We start from the raw sequence: 23,389 nt of genomic DNA on the forward strand, positions 1-23,389 counted from the left end.
TTATTTTTATATCATTTTATTTTATTTTACTTCGTTTTTTTTATTTCTTGAAAATAAATAAATTTTAGGTACTTTTCGTAGAAAATATTGCTTAGTTTAAGAAAATGTTACGTGCCGTCACTAAGGGTGTCATTGGGTCAAAATGTCATAGTCCATTTTTTTGTAAGTCGTTACAACAATATTTTAGCTCCAAATCTATGTTTAATTCAGTAGACACCATCATTTTGATATTACTTAGGATTATTTAAAGTATAAATGCTTCAACTTTAATTTTAACAATGATATAGCTAATTGAAATTGGCCTAATTTCACCCCTTCTAGGGGATGACGCCAAACACTGGAATTCATACAAAACAGCTCAATGTGAGTAAATTTCGCTTGCAATTCAAAACCATTCAATATATAGATACTTTCGCACAACTTATCAGTATCAAGTCGCTTTAAAATAACATCACAGACAAACAAACGTGAAAGTTTGACCACTTTCATTGTAAACGATCGATGACCCAATACAATACATCCCCTATCCCTTAAACATAACTCCAACTAGCATTCTCAAAAGACGAAAGTATTATTTCTTTATCATCTACCTAGAAACTAATATGCGTGCATTTGAAATTTTGCATGAATTTAACATTTATTTCAAAATTTTACACTATATTATGCAATGTGAATACTCTCAGTTGTTTTAATTCACATTAGTAGGGTTCTCGTACCGATTGCATTACTTTATATGGCCCAAAGCGGTTCAGAAACTGATGAAAATATCATGCTGTTGGTCGCGACACCTAGCGGTAGAGGTCAAACTCTTTACTAATCTAATCTAATCTAATCTAATCTAATCTAATCTAATACAAACGCAGCCAATACGAGAAAGCATCCTGGAAAGTAATCGGGTTAGATCACGCCCAACTACTTTTCTTGTCAATATTGAGGCTTACAGCATATCAAAGATATGACGCAAGCTTCAAAGCGGCCAGGCCTACTGCGTTGTATTTGCCGCAGAGATGATTCTTCGAATTACCTCGACTATTGAACAATTGTTGTTCTTCTGTCGAAGTAATTTTCGAATCTACAGGGGAGGAAGGATGCGTGGACATACCGTACCAAACGCTCCAGATATTAGGGTGACAATGGGTATTATCAGCAGGTTTGTTCTCTTCGTCATGGGGGGTTTTTGTCAGCCAAATTGTCTGAAACTTGGCCATAAATTTCAACTTAGTTGGGAAGGATTTGAGACCAACTCTGAGTTCAATAGGATTCTAAAAAACCCCAAAGACGAAGAACGGCCGAGAATAGGTAATTTCCCCTATATAGTTAAGAATGATTGAAGATTTGAATGATAATGTAAATATTATGAAATAGAATTTTATATAATGCATATTAGAAAGATCTCACCAATTTCTTGAGCAGCTTTTGTAGAAAATCAATTTCTCCAGTTTTTAATATTCGGCGCCTTCCTTGCAGAGTCTTGAGTCACAGTTCCGTCTTTTTCTTATTTTCTCATTGGTTCTATCATTGAGAAGTGAAACACACACCAGCTCGGAAAAGTTCGTTCTTCATAGTGCATTTGAAAAACACTACCGCTATTTCCCGGTCGAATCACAGTTGGGCCAGCAGCCCCCAATTCCGCCCTGTACTTTAAAACCCCGAAAAATAAATTTCGACAGCCTGACAGGAAAACTACACTACGCGAATCAAGCATCAAAATCGCATTGCAGGCACTTTTCATGCGAATGCCGGATGGCATAGCACCACCACCAACCGTTTCGCGATCGATTTAGTCGTCCGAACTCAAAACCAAAATTCTTGAATTCATGTTTCATTCACAAAGACAACAAAAACCGTTAAATCGGAACTAAAACCTTGATTGATGCAAAATACGTAGATTTTTGTTCAGCGAATTCCGAAAATCACACGCGTTTCATTTCAGATATCGTAGCACCAGCCAAATCATTGGGAAAATCACACAAAACGGGAGAGTGAAAAAAATCCTGACAGGCAAAACAAAATCACGTCCGTTCGCGGCGATGCCTACTTCGATCGCGGTAGAGGTCAAACTCTTTACACGTAAAATTTCAATCGTTTGGACATGAAAGATCAAAATATTCCTGAAAGAAGTACACTCACTTAAAAATTCATTCCCAATTTTGTTTTCAAAACTCCAAAACTTGCTTGGGAAATTGTATTCTATCCAAAGCATTTTATTAGTGGAAATTAAAAATAAGGCATCGCAATCCGGGGTCAAACTGATCACTTTAATACAACTTTTGCTGGTAACTTCTTCTTCTTCTTCTTCTGTATGGCTCTACGCTCCCACTGCACAGAAAAAAATATTCATGTAAAATTCAGCGAAAAATCATGCACATAAAGGGAATGCTAGAGTTAGTGCATAATTACATGTACTAGGTTTTATGGAACCGAAGTTAAGTTCTTTATCAAGAACATCGAGAACATCAAACATTTATAGATGTACCCTTGAGTTTCCCAACCTCCTTCTATTTCACAATAATTATAAAATTTTTATTCAAATCATTAACGCTGTGGACGTTATTTAAAAACAACCGAAATATAAGTGTCACCCGCAGAATTTCTACGTTGCACATCCTCGAGAGTAAAATATTCCAACAGAATGAAGTACCTTCTCAAAAGCCCTCTAGAGCCAATAAAGGAAACGTACCTTTTAATTACACAGACAAAACACGAACAGAGCACGCTTTGCGCGTTCAATCCAGCCAGTAAATTATGGGCGCAAAGATCGAGATAAACCTGATGATCGTTTTGCTCTGACACGAACTGAACATACATACTGACTAGACTAGATGTACGTGGAATCATTTGGAAATTGCTAATGAGTGCTCGTTAATTTAATTGAAACCGTTTTACACTTGTCAGAGAGGAGCGTACGCCATTCATTCATACATAGCACTGGATTAGGAAGATGGATTGTAGATACTGCTGTAAGATCTTCCGACCAAATTAACAATCTTAGAACAATGTTTGTCGGACTGTTGATCTCGTGTGCTCGGCACCTTGTTTTATAGCGATAATGTTTGTGAAATCTTGGAATGTATTTCGATGAAGAAAAACTATGAAAAATAACAAAACAAGTTTTTAATTAAACTTGTTGACTAGACTTGTAAAAAAATATGGTTCTAAAACATAAAAACTAGGGAAAAATATTTAAAATATAGATGTATAAAATCAAAACAAAAATATAAACTTGCCTAAAATATGTGACGACCACTCACTTCAGAATATCAAGACGACCAGCACATAATTACGAAAACACTGATTCGAATGAATCAGCCCTATGACTCAATAAAACTTACCTTGCAAAGCGCGACGCCGGTGTCCAACCGATCCATAAAGTTGTCCACGTTCATTCGCAGCTCCGGGTACATCGTGCTCATCCATTCGGCCAAATCCTCGCGCATGGCGTAGAGGTATTCCTCGCTGGATTTGAACGGCCGGTAAGGGCGTGCCTCAAGCAGAACGGTCGACATTTTTGCTGCTTTTGGTGTTGTTGTAGGCGGGTGACCTCCTCCGAACAGAAAGGAAGATATTGGAATCGAGTGCTTGACAAGTTCCAAGCAACGCGAACAAAGCCAATAACGCTCTTATCTTTGTTTTTGTAAACTACCCTTCAACACTATGTGTACTTGCGCTGATAGGGACACGCACACCACGTTCTACGCACTCTATCGGAGACGGCAAATTTGCTCAATCACGACCTTATCAGTAACGATTTCTTAGTTACTTCTGTCTTGCCAGTGATTGACGCCTCTAACAATTAGAGTCATTGTTAAGTGCTGGTTTTACCCCCGGTCGAGTGGGTAACTTTCGTCGAATCGAACATAGGTGGGGCACTGTTGAAAAGCCTTGAAGGTATATCGGTGACGCGTAAGGGTTCTGCAATTAGGAAAAGATAAAAACAAGATGCAGTTAGCAGACGTAATCAGAGGCAAATAAAAAATATTAGGACATGAAAAAAATGTGCAATTCCATTATACGCGTAATTTCTATCCACCATGTACGTAACGCTAATAAGATCGGTGATCCTCCACTGACAAGAGACATGGACTATGCTCGAGAAGGACCTGCAAGCACTCGGAGTTTTCGAGCGACGCGTGCTAAGGACGATCTACGGCTGTGTGTAGGAGAATGGTATGTGGCAGAGAGGGATGGACCACAAACTCGCTGCACTTTACAGCGAACCCAGCATCCCGAAGGTGGCCAAAGCCGGAAGGATACGATGGGCAGTGCATGTTGCAAGAATGCCGCACAACAACCCTGCAAAGTTTGTGTTCGCGACTGATCCGGTTGACACAAGAGAGCCCGATGGGCGGACCAAGTGGAGCGTGACTTTAAAAGACGCGGACACCGTCTTCAGCCAAAGGATGCACAGACTGAATATGAAACTTAACACTAGACAAAGGACACACGGACTTCGCGAATATTGGGTGTGACCGACGTGAGGGAAGATTTTACGCCGGTATTTATGGATTCCTCACCGTGGTTGGCTACAGAGTTCGCTCTTGAGCTTGAGCTTGATTTACCGCCCGTTGAAGCTACTCCAGTGACGCAAGACCAGCTACACTCACATAAGAAACGAATAAGATATTTGCCGAGACTTCAGTGTGAGTGTTGGTGATCTTCTATTTTTAGGCAACAATGACACGCCTGTCACGTCAAAGGTTACAGGTCAATGTGGGGAATGGTAAGGAAGTGATGATTGAGATCGTTTGTATCCAAATCAGACCGAATATACCTCAGCGTCTGCACAAATTCATGCGGATGTCAGAGTGTTGGTGGATTATGCGGCACATTTCACTTGTTTGCATAACTCATATGCATTATCTGGTACATTTACACTGTGCTGTGCAAGTTGGAAGGAAGGAAGACGGCTTTATCAAACCGTTTCTGTTCCAGCGATGACTATGAACATGTGACATATACATGAGTAGTATATGTAGAGAGGAGGGAGAAAGTATATAGAGTAATGCGGGGCAAAAGTTCGCACCTAACAGACTTCACAAAATAACTATTAAACTAAAAGAAAGCAATAATGTTTTTCTTCGTTAAACGGGTCCCGGGTAAATATGCAGCAAAACTTTTGAACGGGACCGTAATCGAATCTTATCCCCGTCAGTATGGTGATGAATTATAACTGTGAATTTACAAACTAAGCTATGAAAGACCCCGGTAAAGTAGATGAACATAAGACCTTCAAAAACATACGAAAAGACACGACGAGGATAACGAAGAAAATGTTTTAAAATGTTTTTCAGCTATTTTTCATTTATTGATTTAAATGGGTGAACATCTTCTTACAAAAGTAAGTTCAAGCCCTTTGCCGCAACGATTTCAGAGTGCATACTACAAATATTATGCATATATAGTAGTTTTTATACGAAATTATCATTGCTTCCATGATTCTGTAATTATAATGATGTACTAGACTCAGAAATCTAGTGCGAACTTTTGCCCCACAGCTACTGCGAACTTTTGCCCCACTGACTGTCGAGATTTTAACAATGTCCCTTTCCGCAAGAAGCACCAGTAGTTTATTGTTTATTTGAGTGCACCTCGCGAACTACTATGGAATAACAGTTCTCCGACATCAAGAGGTTATGAGATTCTTCTTCTTCCTGTTACTACAAATTCTTATTCCAAAAGGTCCAAAAATTCTATCAAAACACCGAGAAACACATTTTTTCGCATTACTCTGCCAAACCATAACGAAATCATTCCAACTTTTATTGAAGAGTTGCAGACCTGATTATGTGTCGAACCCATACAGATTTGTTTGGGTTCTTAACTCGTGCTCAGAAAAAGACCCACTGCGAACTTTTGCCCCGCATTACTCTAGGAACATGGAAAGTAGGGGGAATGAAGGGATGGGTCGTCAGGGATTGAACGCAAGACCTTCTGCATATGAAACAGAAGCGGTAGCCACTACATCGCCGAGCCCCTCTGGTCATCGGCGGCGGAGTCTGCTCTTGCTATGTTGACCCGTCCAGAAAAGCGTTTATTTCTTTCTCGAGAACCAGATAATGTTGACGGACTACGACTTCGGCTCCTCGCTCAATTGCCTTGGCTTTCCTTCACCCCTACATCTCCAGGTCATCTGGGCTCCACTGTTTTTTTTCTGAATGCGTAGCTCGCCCAAATTGTTCTTGCCAGTGGAGATGAGGGCGTCGTTGATGACTCTCCATTGATCTTCTACGCTGCAACCTTCTTATTTTCTCCTTCTGTCGTTGGACCGTAGCAATGCGCAACCAGATTCGCTGACTTTAAGATGATGATCGGACGTAATGTTGGTGCAACGTTTGTTTCGCGCATCAAGAATGCTCCGTCTCCATTTTCTAAAAATGCAGATATGGTCATGACCGATTAGTCTTGTAGATGTTTTGCGAACCTTCTTAAAACCTAATACCTTTTATTTTGGTTTTATGATAATTCTAAGAACCTCTTCTATATATCACTTGCACAGTTCGATTCGTATTCATGGTGGCTGTGTTTATAAGCAGAAACAGTTACAAAAAGGAACTAAGTAAGAAATAAAACCAATCTAGAGTGCGATGCAGCAATCAACAGTGCTCAAACTACATCTTGGCAAGACAAAGTTTGCCGGGACAGCTAACACTCAGATAGCCACACAGATAGAACAGCAGGACAGTTAGTCTATAAGACCAAAATATGTTACCGTGATTCCGGGTGAAATTGATCAGTGGGGTGAAATTGATCAACGAGAGGTCCATTTTTATTTGTTAAAAATAACGTTTTAAACTTAAAACAATTTGTGGAAAATGGCCATCATCTGGCTCTAAGGTTATTGAATGGTGAGTTTACATGTTTTACAGCCAATTAGTCACATATTTCGATATGAAATTCATTATTTTCCGTAACTGCGTGTGAAACGAACTTCATAGACACTTTAAAACTTTTGTTACCGTAGCTGTATCGCAAATGTAATGAATATTCGAATGAATGTTTCTAGCTGCCAAGTATTCGCTAAACCCGATTTCGTCATTAAAATTTCTATGAGTATTGTAATTTATGTATTAAATTGTACTTTTCCGGAAGTACAATATTGTTACACATAGTTAGTTAGAAAATTGCATACTTGCAGGCGTTTTCTTTGGATTTATTAAACTTTCAACTAAAATAATTAAAAATTTAGTAAACTTGTAACAGTTTTGCATAGCTCTTCGCATTCTTTGGTGGTTAATTCAGATGGAAAAAATATTGTCAGCACTTACAAAGGCATTTCACTGACTGATCAATTTCACCCCGAAATTTTTTGATTTTTGATTTTTTATTTAAAATGATATTTATTATAACAAAATGATTTGCTGTAAAATTTTCAATCTCGTTGACTGATGAAAACCATGGTCGTACTTGTTTTAAAGCATTATTGAGTTTAATCATATCGACAAACATTCAAAATTTAGGCGCCAAAAACTGCGAAAAGTGATCAATTCCACCCGAAATCACGGTACTTGAAGCAATTCGATATTCCGTGTGGGAAACCCACATCTTAGAGGCTGTTTGGGCTCGTTCGGAAGTTAACCATCAATGCTAACTTCTTTTCCCAATCAGCCTAGATAGCTGTGTAGTGTCGGTAGCGGTTGTCTCAATTGGCTAAGAATAACACTACGGATCGCCTGATCCAGTGGTAAGAGTCCACTAAACAGGTTACCCCTAATTCATGGTGTTATGCGGCTTTATGCTTACCGTGCCTAAGAATGAATGGTTAGGGGGGTCTAATAAAAACCTAATCACAAACGGAGCCTGTGGAGAATTAGGGCGTCCTCCACAGTATTACGCCCTTACTGCGCTAACCGGAGCAATAGTGCAGCGGACCTTGCGTTTCTCCGAGATAATCAGTTGCCCTTCTTAAGTCTCAAATTTGAGGCTATATAAGGGCGGGGGCGGGATTATTCAAATGTTGTAAATTAGCTTACATTACTACCTATATGGGTTCGCTTAATGCGTTTTCGCCATTAGCGTTTTTCAATTGACACCGGATTGGTTTGTCGTTGATGTTTCCTTTTTGTGCTGTGATTGTGAAGTGTGTAATCCTGTCTAGTTTGGTTAGTGGCTACGGCTAGGAAACCTCAGATCAATTTTCAGCGTAAAAAGCGTGCGTGGTCCAAGTGGCTCTACTTCAAAAAGCTCATTTTCGTAGGGTAACTTCTGTATAGGTTACCTTGTGAACTCAGTTTTGCTTCTTTCATTATAAATGAAGTGTCGTGCCTCGAGCATGCTATATCTTAGAATAACGTTGACAGTATTTTTCAACCTTTCCTTATGGATGTCTTCAAGCAAGCTCTTGTATTCAGCATATTTTTGCTGATATTTGGCAGTATTGCTATGATGATTACATGATCTGAATTAGCTCAAACATTAATTTGAGATGCTTCAGTTTGATGGATTATTTAGGTAGTCCAGTTCATGGATATCTTGATATAGAATTGCACCTAACCAATCTCTGCTTGAGCAGAATTTGTCATGAGTTGACTGATTGGCATGTGTCAGATGAGGAGTATCCATTTGACCTTCTTTGCATTTTTGAGTGATCTTTCGCAAAATTTGCGTATTCAGGCGTCCCTGCTCAACGAACTAGGGAACCTGTACTAATTGGTTGCGACCACATTTTAAAAAGACACGGACACGTTCAATGCTTCCAGTGAGCTTTTCGCTCTTTGAAGGAAGCACGACACTAGACAACGGACTAGCATGCAACGCCCAGTGGCACAGCCGAAAACTTTTCCTGACAGCTGCGGCGGGAATCGAACCCGCGCTCCTCAGCACGATGCGACTAAGAGCTTGGTGACCCTAGCCGCACGACCACGGAGCCGCACATTTAGTGGATAACTCGCTTCCATTGCTACTCCAAGAGAGTTTCATTGTGGTTTTGTACCTACAACGCCCTCCATTGTGGTATACCATAACTATTGCTTTGAAAGAAGCTTGTCCTCTGCGGTCTGTGCGGACTGGAACTCTGATCTGTTCAAGTTCAATATATCTTCGGATAAATCATTCTTTTGTATAGTTACAAATCTCTGGTTTCCGCTTGAGAATTACAGCTATATAATCGACTTAGTGGGCCTAAAAAGCTCTGGTTAATTCAAATCTCCAGGAGGAAATGGGGTTTTGTCTTATTTTTCTCCAGAGGGATTTGAGTATTTCAAACATGTGTTGAACTCTTGTAGTTTTCTATGGGGTATTTTCATGGCGTGAAATTACTCCACAGTTTTATCCCGAAAGGGTGCGTGCGTTGTGTAAAGATGGAATGAGTTTCAGATTTATCTGGTTACCTCGTTCTTTCTGAAATGCTTGAGACGCATTGTCGATTATCACATCTGTGATGTTCGTCTGGCAGACATGCCTATTCATGTGAACTCACATGCCTCCCAATTTGGGATATCCACAGTGACTCTTTTACACAAAGTTGTATATGTTTTCAAGAAAGTACTAACTTAAACGCAGGTTTTGCTTGGGTGATTTCTTGAATATTGAGGATGCTTTCGATGCCGTGCCTTTCAACGTCACATTGAAAGTCGCTTGACGTCACAAGCTACCTCCAATGAGCTCTCTTTACGCTTATGCGTTTTACAGTGTCCTTTTCAGGGCACTGATTAAACCCGTTGGGGTATGGGCTATGAGCTCTCGTTGCGCTTATGCGCTCATTCCCTTTTCTAGGGTACCCCTTCCTATCTCATCACCTTTCCCTTTCCTAATCCCATTCCATCCCTTGTCCCATTCTCCCTCAGGTAAATGATGAAATAGGCTTATATGTATGGCGATGGCACAAATGTTCCAAATGGAGGATAACGTGCCTCTGGAGCCGGCCTTCTGATACCTGATGGTCGTACTTGTTTTAAAGCATTATTGAGTTTAACCATATCGACAAACATTCAAAATTTAGGCGCCAAAAAACTGTAAAAAGTGATCAATTCCACCCGAAATCACGGTATTTGAAGCAATTCGATATGTGTGTGGGAAACCCATATCATTTTGCGCACTAGAAAAATGCAATCATCAATGCAAAGCAATCAATGCAATCAAGTTAATACATATTTTTTTAATTAAAAGAGCCACTGGCCAAAATAGAAGCATTGCCTCAGTTTTGGCCATATTTTCAACTTTGGTTTCTATTATGGCCAATCACGTGTATTTCTTATGAGAGTGGCCAACTTAGAAGCACCCTGGCCAAAATAGACATAGAGGAGCGGATTTTTTAAGGAAAATAATTTTTTTTCATCTAGTTTTTGATCAAAACATATGATTTTCACAGCTGTGGTCATCATATTATATTAGATTCTACAAGTAAAAAATAAATTTAGGCCAATTAAGATTACAACAGGCTGAATACCGTAACATAGCCAAAACTACGGACTGGCCCAAACTGAAGCTTCTATCCTAGAAATCGTTCCTTAAGTTTCCAAATATTCCGAAAGGATTTAATCTGGTTTGCCCATATAACATTTGTTACGCAAAAAGACTCGAGGAGGTCGTAACAACCATCCAATCTACCAAATCCTAGATGATTAAGGACAAATTTGGTAGAATCCCAAAATGGCCGCCACAATGGCCGACTTTGGCACCTACTCACGATTGCTAGGGCACAAATCTCTTTGTAAACAAAACCAGCGCTCTTCTTATTTTGAGCTTATTACAAGTGAGCAAGAACAGAATAATAAAATGCACTGCTGTGTGAAGCTTGCTTCTTGAGATTTGTGCGTTTGAAGTTCTGATGCACTGTTGAAGCGGGAGTTCAAGATGTTTGTCCTTAAATCGTATCCTTATCAGTCATGTTCTAACGTTAGCTCATTTGTATTGGGCATTTGAGATTATCCCACAAACAAACGTGATTCGTCGTTCGTCTTATATTAATATAAACGGCATAAAAAAAACTAGGATCAAAGCAAAACTGAGAATCAAATACCTAGCTCTTATTTAATAATTTAAAAAAAGAAAAAAGCCTTCTGCTAGGCTCAATGTTGTTCTTGCATCCATACAGTATCAAATGTGCTCTAGTGCCGTTAAAGACAAGGCCTCCGAGCTGATTTCCATCAAAGATTGGTCCGTCCAGTCTGACGCACAGATTTCTCCATCCGACGTCGATCGTCGCTGTTGGTCACCTACCAGCATCGTCGTCGTCGTCGTTGTCGATTGTAACGCAATAGCTGTCAATTACATGGATTTACTTCTCGCGAGCCCAAAGTGGGCGTTTTATGCCTTGTGTTGTTTTGTGCACCACACCGAGAGTAGACTATAAAAATGGTTATGAACTATGCGATCGGAGACCAAGAAGGTTGTCGGAATATATGACTGAGACGCGACGACAGAAATCAAACAAGAGTTCTGGATGCTTAGAAATAGGGGGTTTCATTGAGGATGTGAGTGATATGTCCTTCAGAGTTAAGAAGTAGATCTCGGTGACAACAATATGCGGCACAGCACATTTTTTTCAAAGTAAACCAATGTCAGGAATACCAGCACTATATGTGCTAAGGATTTGGGAGCCTATAATTTGACTATGCTATTGTTACCGGTTCCGATTATAGACACTATAGATTCCATAGACTTCCGCAGACGAAGACAACTGTAGCCAAACGAACTGTCACTTCGAGTAGCCAAACGGATATAACATTACGATTTCAATGGCGACAATGGATTGCGTAACGTCATATTCGCTTGGTACACGGTTAAACACACTAAAATTATATTGCTCAACCATGGTCCGTCCTGTCTGTCTCACCCCCCTTCCGTTTGTCATCTTCTTGTCGTTGTCTACCGATAAAGTCCCTTCTTTTTGGTTCCATTACAGATGGGTAGTTCTCGCTGAGACCGGCCCACTATTTACACCTTGTCTTCAAAAATGTTTAAGGTGCCGATTTTCTGAAAGCCCTCGCCTAAAAAGTAAGAAAAATGCATTTGGTTACTCAAATTGATGGACCCCCCGTTAGTTAGAGCCACAACAATTTTTGCAGACCCCTCGATTTTGGTCAAATGGTGGCTCACTAAAACCGTTATAACTCGAAAGTTTCACCGAAAACCACCCCAAAACGAAATGTTGTTGAAAAGAGGAGAGATAGAGCTACTATTTACAATAATAAAAAGTTGGGTCGGCCATATTGATTTTGGCCGCCATCTTGGATTTTTATACAAAAACATTTTTTTCACCATGAGGGCAACCACCGATTTTCGAATTTTTTGCATCAATTGAAAGCTGGGACATTTATACATAACATATCAAAAAATTAGAGATGTCTTTTTCTTCTTTCAAAAGTTATCTACAGTTTTGTAAATTGAGCCACGTTTTCTCCATACATTTCCATGCGCACCGGCAAAGACATGCAACAGCATCCGAGTTTACGCCTGCATGTATACACAAAGGCGCGTGTCGCAAAATTTGGCCAAATCGGAGGTTCGTTTCCGTTTTTGACTGTTTCTCAATGATGCGGGCATTGTTTTTATAACTTTTTTAGTGTTTTGAAAAGCTTAAACCTTCAACTTTCCATTAGTGGGATCAGAATTTTAATTCTTGTTCGTTAACACTGCGAAAAAACGCTGCATTTATGTAAACGGTCGGCACCGGGCCCAGTGCGCAAAAGTGGCAAGATTTACGAAACGGCAGATAACTTTTGAAAGAAGAAAAAGACATCTCTAATTTTTTGATATGTTATGTATAAATGTCCCAGCTTTCAATTGATGCAAAAATTTCGAAAATCGGTGGTTGCCCTCATGGTGAAAAAAAATGTTTTTGTATAAAAATCCAAGATGGCGGCCAAAATCAATATGGCCGACCCAACTTTTTATTATTGTAAATAGTAGCTCTATCTCTCCTCTTTTCAACGATATTTCGTTTTGAGGTGGTTTTCTGTGAAACTTTCGAGTTATAACGGTTTTAGTGAGCCACCATTTGACCAAAATCGAGGGGTCTGCAAAAATTGTTGTGGCTCTAACTAACGGGGGGTCCATCAATTTGAGTAACCAAATGCATTTTTCTTACTTTTTAGGCGAGGGCTTTCAGAAAATCGGCACCTTAAACATTTTTGAAGACAAGGTGTAAATAGTGGGCCGGTCTCAGCGAGAATTACCCAGATATGGACAATTGTCACATCAATGTTTTAGTATAAGTTAGCAAATAATTTAGTTTTTAACCCATAAATGTCTCCTTCCCAATTTTATTTTATTTTTTTCAATCCTTAACCTTGAAACAGCCGCGAGTACTTCGGCTTTCCAAAATAACATAGTTTTAAGGCAGTAATAAATTGTAAAATGTAAAACCATTGTAAAAACAAAAGATTTCGGCTCAGTTATGTGGCGCCCGAGTCTTCCAAATAAACGAATAAGTAAAAAAAACCATGGTCCGTGAGTCTATGGAATCTTTAGTCTATAGTACCGATATACTACAAGAAATGTTGAGCACAGACTTTGTAGAGTATAAAATCTGCCTTACGTAATCATGCTGTTTAAAATGCTTTTAAACGAGTAAACCAAATGTTCGCAAACACAGAACAAAAAAAGTAGTTATCAAAAATCGACATGGTTTTTATTTTTGGGATTTTTCAGTCCGATTGTGAGATCAACAATGAGCTTATGTTCTTTTGCTCCAATATGGATCGAAACGTCGGAGTAAGAGATCATAAGATTGATTTTGATCTCACAATCTGACTGAAAAGCCAGAAAAATCCAAAAAATGCAACAGTCGTAATTAACTTAGATTTGAATTAAAGAAAATCATCATGACAGTGCTCAAAATTGAACAAATGATTTCCTATAAGTTATAACAACTTCAACTTGTATATAAAAAGAAAAATCGTTGAAAATGTGTAGGATTTAAGAATAAGGGGCAACAACACGGGTAACACAACTTCGATCCGCCAATATTGACCGTGGGCTACATTTAAGGTATCACAGTATAGCAGCAAAATTAGCTGATTACGAAACCTCAAGCACTGCAAAATCCCATAACGTGGACGCTCTTACCTGCAAATACACACGGAAACCATTCCTAAGCACCGCAGAAAGTAGGATTGAATTAGTTCTTTTGAACGGTTCGGTTCGGTTCTACCTACTAGTTTGCACGTCTGCTGGCACGCCACCAGATAAGTGCGGTTCATTCTTAACTTTTTGAAAGAGGTTCGAAAGCTTTCGAATGAATAATAATTAAGTTGGCGGCTGCCGCGACGAAACTGGTTTCAGATGCCTACATTATTGGATCGTTCTGCCAAACAGTGTGCTCTTTGGCGAAACAGAACGCCACGCGGAACGCCTTTCGTTGCACAGTGGTTTGGAAGAGCAACAAGCCATCATTGATAAAATACTAGTCCCTTCAAATGTCATTTACAAAAAAGTGTACTCCTCATATCTAGACGAACATTTGAAAAGGGCCTATCTGCTTTTTGCCTCCTCTTTCATTACGCTTTTTCTCGTGTATGTTTGGAAGACGACCCCCCTCGTTTGGCGTCACCCCACTTTGCGCGGAAAACAGGATCATAGAAGTAAACTTTTCCAGCAGTTGCCGCATCAAAACAAAGGAGTCACTATGGGCTTTAACATTATGACAGCAGTTGAGTTATGTCAAATACACAAGGCTACGGTGGCGCTGTCTGTTCATTTCTTAGCGGCTTTTTTTTATCTTTATCTTTATTTTTATTTGGAGCAGAGAAAAGCCCGTTTGAGTAGAACAACATGTAGTCCTTTCTCAAATGGGCGCCAAACCTCCTCTTCTTTTCGTACCAACAGAATAATACATGGATTCCCAATGATACAATTGTTGCTTAAATCTAACATTACAGAAATCTTATAATTACATTACTTAAGGACAAGGTATTTGGAGTACATTGCTCAAAATTTCTAAAGCACCGTTTTTTAGAACCGTTGAACGGATTTGGATTAAAATGCATCACGCAGTTGACAACCACTGAACAATTAGCGTGATGCATTTTCATCCAAATCCGTACAACGGTTCTAAAAAACGGTGCTCTAGAAATTTTGAGCTATGTACTCCAAATACCTTGTCCTTAAAGTATCCTAACTAACGAAACTAGAGGCCGATTTTAAGGCCAAGGAGAGGCAAGTATCTGGTAGTATTTTTTTCGGAGAGTACCCCGAGAGAGATGAAAATCGAACTCGGGAGAGCAGCGATTAAGGTTGAAGGATTCGTCATTGATATAATCGTCATCATTAAAAATCCCAAAGCAGTTTTCACGTCCAAAACCGAAAATTTCTCAGTGAAAATCTATTCACTGTTTGTAAGTGGAGAATGGAGTACAGTGAATGCATTTTCAAAGCGAAATTTTCAGTTTTGAACGAGAAAACTGCTTTTGAATTTTCAATGATGACGATTATATCAATGACGAATCCTTCAACCTTAAAGGTGCGACACATTGCCAGGAACGGTTCGTTATGCCCATAGTTTGTACGAGCACCTCGAAGAAAAAGAAAAGAACTATTCCGAAGTCGACGGTATGGAATATTCAAAGGCAACTGCGAAAGCAACGGAGGGCAATCAATTCTTGATTGTAGAAGATCCGAAATAAACAGTGATTTTGAAACTTCACGTCGTACATGGAGGAGTTCTAACCCAATAAGTCTCTAACGATCTTCGTAGTTTGGTAAGTTTCGAGAGTCGATCCACGGGAGATGACGTAAGGCGAAGCGCACAAATTTACGTTGAATCGCCTCGAGACGACAAATACTATTTTGGTAGTACGGTGCTCAAACAACTGCTGAATATTCTATAATTGACCTAACTAGTGAGCAATAAAGAGATTTTAGACACTGTACATTTTTAAAACTTTTAGCTACGCGGAAGATGAAGCCTAACATCTTGGAAGCTTTGGAGGTAACGTATGCGACCTGATCCTTAAAAGTGAATTTGGAATAATACACCTAAGTCTTTGACTACGATGTCTCGCTTGAGAATAGTAGATTCCATCCTGTAGTCGAAGAGAAACGCTGAGCGTTTACGGGAAAAGGATATCACGGAGCATTTAGAGGTGTTGAGATCCATACGATTCGTATCACACCATTTTACGAACACATCAAGCTGGGATTGCAAGAATGAAGCATTATGGTTGCTATCGACAATCCAGTAGAGTTTGAAATCATCCGCGAATGAGAGCTTGAGTGATTTGAGTTGCAGATTCACATCATTCAAGTACACTAAAAATATTAAGGGGTCTAAGTGACTACCTTGAGGTACGCCGGATGTAACTGGAAAGAAGTGTGAAATAGTATCTCCTATTTTGATGGCCATTTCACGGTCACTCAAGTAGGATTGAAGCCAGTCCAAGAATGGTCCCGAAAAACCAAGGCGTTCGAATCTAGCAACAGCAATCCTATGATTGATTTTATCGAAGGCTGCCGAAAAATCAGTATAAATCGAGTCTACTTGCTGTCTACTCTGTAAAGTACGAGCTATAAATGATGTGTAGTGAATCAAGTTGCTATTCGTTGATCGCTTTGGCATAAAACCATGCTGGCACTCAGAGATGACTTGATAGCAGTTGTAAAATAGAAAATCATAGACTATTTTTTCGAACAGCTTTGAAACGGCGCATAGAGCAGCTATACCACGGTAATTGCTGACTTCCTGTTTGTTTCACTTTTTAAAGACAGGCAATGAGGCGGCAATTTTAGAAAATTTCTGTAGTAGTTCCTCGGAAAATTCCTTTGGTAATTCCTTTCGAAATTTCATCCCTTACGGAATTCCATGTATTGCTACTTTCGAAATACTATGAAATATATTCTTGCGAATTAAAAAAAAAAACATGCATTTACAATGGAACGGCTGAAGAAAATCTAAAAAAAAATTAAGGAATTTCCAAAAATCTGAGAAAAATCGCAAAAATGATTAAAGGCATACCAGTAGAATTTTTTGGGGGAATTTCTGTGAGAATGTTTGACAAATTCTCACACTTTTTATTTGATTCAGTTGAATCTTTGGAGAAATCGCAAAAAAAATATTGGATAAACTAATAAAGAAAGCTTTGGAAAAACTCCTGAAGGAAGGCCTCTTTGAAGAAATTGCTTAAGAATTTTTGAATAGAACCTTGGTAGAATTCTTAAAGCGATCCCTGGAAAAAGCCCAAAGTATTTCTCTGTAAAGCGATTTGAGAAATAATTGAATAAATTAAGCAAGGAATGCTTCATGAAACCTTCGCAGCGGTTCCTAACAAGATATTTGAAGAAACTCTGAAAGATTTTTTTTGAAGAAATATTTAAGAAATTCTTGGAAAATATCCCGTAGGAATTCTTGAAGCGATTCCTGAGGAATTGGATTGGAAGATGGATATCCTATATGACATCTTAAGCTTGAATTAATCAGTTTAAAGATGCTCCTAGGCATTCTTAAAGATTTCCTGAATAAAGTGGAAAAACAGTCTTAGGAGTTCTTGGAGAAACTTCTGAAGAAATCATTTGATTTTATTTTATCATATCTGGAAACTGTTCCTTTACTATATAAGCATACATTCTCCTGTTTTTATCCTACTGAAAACAAAGGAATGAAATGCTTGTTTGTTAGAAGGGGCATGAATGATAACAAAAATTACGGATGAATTTGGGATTGTAAGATTACTAAGGCACGTTGACCCTACCAGGAGTCCTCAGAGGTTTTTTAAATACACCGTGTCCAATAAGTTCTCATACAAAATGCAAATTTAGAAAATATCATTTTATTTAACATATGTGATACATATTTTCAAAATGAATACATGTATTGAAAGGCCACATAATACTGATAAAATAAAGCATACGGTTTAGACTAACTTTATTTTCTATTTGTTTTTATAAGCCTTGTTACGTTACATTATTTCGTTAGGCAAAAGATACAGTTAGGCTAAATTAAGTGTAAATAAAAAACCATGCTAGGAACAAATCCTTATATGTAATGTTGAACTGTTGTGGCTTTCTCAGTCTAAGAGCATTGAAACGGCTAGTTTGGCTATGCCATACTAGCCGTTTCAATGCTCTTAGACTGAGAAAGCCACAACAGTTCAACATTTCCTCCCAGTCGTATACCTCCTCCTTATATGTAATGTGCTTCGCGAATCGCTTGTCGAACACCCCTGCGAGGAATCTGCAACGCAACCGAGTATTAGCAATGCAACACACCGCAGTCGAACCACCATATACCAACACATATACCTGGGCGACAGACGAGGTTGAGGCATCGTGAGAAGAAAGCAGGTGTGACATGATCGCAAACATACAATCGAACGTGCGAGCAGATGAGATACACGACAACGGGCACACCAACACGATCACATCGATGCCGCGACAGGCACGATCGGGCACGGTGAGGGAAAGTAGTCCTCGGCTCTAGCAGTCCCTACTGATCGGTCGCGCGTGTCAGAAGCCAAGAGTTGAGCCGGAGAGAACAGTGTTGTTTGTCGGTGAACCGCACCATAATTTGATCGTTGTCAGTTGACTTGATTGGGAACGTACCTTAAGAGGGTCATCCTGCCGGAATCGTATAAGATTCGATCATCGGGAAGTCAGCGTTACACACAGCATCGAGTCCCGTAAGTTGGAAGCGCCAAGATGGTGGCAGCTGGAATCATACAATCCTTCTTGCAGGAAGCATCTCGGCAAGAAATCAATCTGCGCAGCCAAGTGGAAAAGCAACGTTATCCCATCCCAAACTAAACGGTGGAGCGGTAGACAACATCCTTGGTGCTCCGGCCAGCTCGCAAGCGCGATCCCCGATGCAATAGCGATAGTAGGAGACGACCAAAACTGTTCGTCGAGGAATCATTGGAAGCACGTGGTGAGTTGTGCGGGCATGAAGCAATGGAGACCATGGCCCTAAGTCTGATCATCTCTTTCAGAGAAACCTCACCAGGTCGGCGAAGCAGCCGTCGGAGTCGAGGGTGCGAATAGGATCACGCACACACAAAAACCCCACACTGGGTGAGTAGTCAAGAGTATAATTGGCGCAGTGAACATAGTGGACTAACCTGTCACGCGACAGTGTTTTTTTTTGCAGCACTGACTGTTGCACGACACGATTGGGTGCAGAACGACCGAGCAATCGAGCGCACTTGTCACGCTGTCGGAGGAGGCGCAGCTAGGAGACGTGACGAACAAACGTGCAGCGGTGAAAACGTGACAAAACATTGATCAATCGGGGACCTAATCGGATTCGGGTTTGAAGCGGCGTAGGAAGCAAGTTCGCGGTGCAGCAGCAACCGCAAGGCCAGGCGACAAGCCAGTCGTCTGGTGAATCAACGATTTGCCCAGCACGGCGCACTGGAGAGATTTGGCGTGAGGCTGCATCAGAGTGAACAACGCTGGCGAGAACACTCGTCGGAGGCAACCATCCGTGGACGGTGGAGGCCCCGTGGATCGACGCGGCAAGGTGCGCCACTTGGCACGGTGGTGTGCAGACTTGAGGGTTGCAGGACAGTGACACCGTCTAGAGGGGGTCCGTGAGTACGAAATAGACATTAGAATTAAGCGATGTGCATGCACAATGCCTAGGGCGCTAAAGTAGGGCATGTAGATAGGAGTCAGCCCAATAGGGGTTCATGTTATGTAAGAAGGTGTCAATAAAAACGATGTAACGTATTTGGAATTCGGTTTTGTGCGCATTATCCATTCGAATTACCAGGACTAGCCGAGGCTTGCCCACTCCCTCGACAAAGTTCTCTACAGCCTTACAGGACACTTCCGTTTTCTGAAATCCGTTTTCTCCGGTACGCAAGAAAAATATCCGAAAGTTTGTATCCCAAGTTATGTACCAAATGTATATAGCAAGGCTAAAACAATACAGTTTTAGTGATGATATGGTAAGAAATTTGCAAGTAAGCTCAACTTGGGCTGATTTTCATGAAAATAACCGTTATTTCAAAGATAAACATCAAAAAAACGTAAATTTTGGACAAAATATACCACAATAGGAATCCAAGCATGTTTTATAAGTGAGAATGGTGTGATTTAACACAACAAATATCATTGAAACAGGTAAATGGACATTTTTGCTTAATTTACGTTTTATTATGTACAAAATAAAACGGCTCCGTATCTTACCAATACTGGATCTCATATTTTTTTTTTCTTTTCTGGTCATAGTTGCTACTAGCAATGGGGAGGACAGGAACCTAATTTGTTCCAACTCAAAACCATTACTCGTTAAAATACGACGAAACACCAATGAAAGCGTGAAATGGACTTACGACACATAAGCGATCAACAGAGAAAGATAAAGGACAGTTAGTTCCGATATTATGCTGTATTTGGTGTATGTTAGTTGGCCTTTCAATAAATATAATTATTTTGAAAATCCTAATTACAGATGTGAAATGAATTGAATTTAAATTTGTATGAGAACTTATTGGACACGGTGTAAATTTTCGGAAAAATCATTAATAAACTCTGGAGAAAGTTTTGACTGAGATGGCTTGATGGAAACTTAGAATGGTTTTCCAAAAGGTTTTTCGAAAGTATTTTTAAGGAGTCTTATCAAAAGTCGCAATAGAAATTTTAGAAGAGTTCCTAGAGGTATGCTAGCAAAAATTCCTGAAGGAATCCTTGGGGAAGCTCCTAGAGTACATGGATATTTCAGAATTTGTGGGAAAATATCCAGAAGGATTTCTGGAAAAAAAATCTTACAGAAGTTCCTCTAAGAATTTTCTTAGAGAACTTTAGAGAAACTCCTTGAAGAATCCTTGCAGATTTTTTTTCGAAAAAAAAAGCGTTGCAGTAATTCTGGAAGGAATTTCTAAAGGAATCCTTGGAAAAAAATCTTAAGAAATCTTCAAAGGAACGCCAAGATGAGTAATGAATGCTTGAGGAAATGCCAAGATAAACTCGTGGATAAATTTATGGAGAAATGCTTGACTTCCGTGGAAATATCATTTAAGGGATATTTAAAGGATCTCCTAAAAGAAAGAAATCATGGAGGAATGTTTGAAGAAACTCTAGAAAGACTTCTCTTCCGAATTCCAGAGTTCCGATGTAATTTCTTAGAAAATTATCTGGTCTGGTTCCGAAAAAATCATTGGAGAATTTTCTGTTGTGATTTTTTTCTAGAATTTCTTAAGAATTCTTTGATAAATCCTCGAAGATATTATTGTTAGAATCCTTGGTGGACTTCCTGAACAAATGTTTCCAGAAATACTCGTTGAAGCCTTCGCAAGAATCTTTTGAAGTACTCTGAAGTACTTTTGAAAACATCCTCGGAGACAACACTGTAAGAATTCCCGAGGGAGTGTTTAAAGAAATATTTTCTGACACCCTTGCATAAACACTTGAACGATTCGTGAAGAAAATTTTTTATTCAAGTAAAACTTTTTTTTTAAAGAAAACGGTAAAGCAATCTGAAGGAATCCCTAAAGCATTACTTGAGGCAATTCCTGAAAAAAAAAAACATCAACATAGTTCTTGGAAGAAAATTTTACGCTCATTCCGGGATGTTCTTATTCTTGCAGAAAATACCGAAAAAAAATCATGAAGGAACACAGAAAATATTCGAATGAGTGTAATCAGTTTCGTTGTAAAATATGTACATCTGTAATTTTCATGGGGGCCCACAAATTTGAATCCGCACCGGGCCCCCAAATTCCTAGCTACGCCACTGGATTTTGGAGAAACAAATTTTGAAGCTTGAAACTATTTAAAAAAACATACTAAATATTTGTGCTGCCAGTATGACTCGACAGCCATAGATAATACTTGCACTGATGGTGGGTGTAGTCATCATCATCATCGCTAAGTATTTGTGCTTTAACATAAAGGTAAGTTTATAGGCTTTCATTAACAAGAACTTATTCTGAAAAATTTTCGCTCGGTACTAAGATTAAGTTACCTTGTAAGTTAAGGTTTTACATCCACGATTTGGTAGAGCCGACTTTTCACCTTATTATTTATTTTATGTTCGGCTGAAAAGATTGCAACCACTGTGCACTTAAGAGGTCCGCATATCATATGTTTAAATATTTCCGACGGGTCTCGAGCAGGAAGAAAATTTATGGCGTCTGCAGAATGCTTTGCAAAAAAAAATGAAAACATGCAATTTAAAAAACCAAAAAGGACAGGTGTAATTTTCTCAGGAACTGTTTTGGTTTGATTTTTGTGGTAGAGTTCTGGCTGGAGTGCTGTGTTTTCGTTTTTTAGGTTAACTGAAAGACACGAAAGCGGCATTATTTTAACCCTTTTGTTCAGAACGTATTCTCCTTCAAACCAGCAGTGCCTCACACTTAACAAGGAAGGAGGAGGCAAACCAGAAATGTGGATATGTAGGTACCCCGGCTAACAAACAATTGCTGCTGGCAGCCAAACTTTGACGCCAGCCAGCCAGCCATCTCATTCCGTATTTCAGCGTGAGACACGAGGCCATACCGTGAGACAGCAACGATGGAAACAAACGCGACTGCGACAACTAAGGGCATGATGGGAAGCCGCCGCCGAGTCCCAGAGGTCTTCTGGAGTCAACCCACTTTATGGGAGTTTTGTGTGCCATACTGGCTGACTCGCTGGCGCCCTATCTCGCATAGACAGCTTTCTGGCTTCTATTCTGCTCACTGGGCCGTGCAGTTTGCCGTGCGGCTGCTGCAATGACCGTGTAGACTTTACATTTATTAACATAAAAAGCTAATCAATTACATAAACCACAAGAATAAATAATGCACAATCGATTTGAAATAATGGGCACGATGGCAACCAGTGCCAGAGGTGCACTATGAGGATTGAACAAACATATCAGTTGTTATACGAATGCAATGGTATCCATTAGATATGTGGGAAATCATCTTCACACACTCTGGAAAGTCGTGAACAGGTTTTTGATTGCATCCGCGGATGGATAGATAGACAGATTTTGTTCATAAACTCAAGGTTCAAAATAAAAAAGTTCAAAATAGTTCAATCTCGTGCCCAAATTTTATTTTCATTGGCGATTCAAACTGTGCTTGAAATGCCTTCCATGACTGCTAGCTAAACGAAGCATGTTGTGTTCTCAAACATTTAGTTTATTCTCGTTTTTCCTTGATTTGAAAAATAGTGGTGTACCTGCCCGTTTTACGTTATTCTATTGTATGTTTTTGTTTATTTAGCAGACAGTTTGTTTGACCATTAGTCAAACTTGGGTGATGTTAGTATGATCGTAAAAGCCTCCACTGTCCCTTAAAAATACCTACAAGGTCGTTTCTTACAGAAAATTTGATGAAAGTAACTGATTTTTGAAGCACAATTGACATTGCACCGTGTGATCAACACGATCTTCACAAGTTGATTCATTTCGAGCCCTGATGAAGATCCCAACCACAGGATCGAAACGTAACAACTCTGGTTTGTAAATTTAACGATATAATTAACTAATAACTCATGAATAATTCACTATCATAGCACATTGCACATCAAT

General features: G+C 39.5%; 1 long non-coding RNA gene across 1 annotated transcript in view; it reads right to left on the reverse strand.

Moving 5' to 3' along the window:
• Window positions 1-3,771: 3,771 nt before the first annotated feature.
• The window catches only part of LOC134291183 (uncharacterized), a 41,661-nt gene continuing 22,043 nt past the window's right edge, over window positions 3,772-23,389 (reverse strand). The window contains exon 2 of the long non-coding RNA XR_009998955.1: window positions 3,772-3,912. This is a non-coding gene — a long non-coding RNA (uncharacterized LOC134291183). The remainder of the gene's footprint in view (window positions 3,913-23,389) is intronic.

Source organism: Aedes albopictus, chromosome 3 (assembly GCF_035046485.1).
Source record: "Aedes albopictus strain Foshan chromosome 3, AalbF5, whole genome shotgun sequence".
Taxonomy (NCBI): domain Eukaryota; kingdom Metazoa; phylum Arthropoda; class Insecta; order Diptera; family Culicidae; genus Aedes; species Aedes albopictus.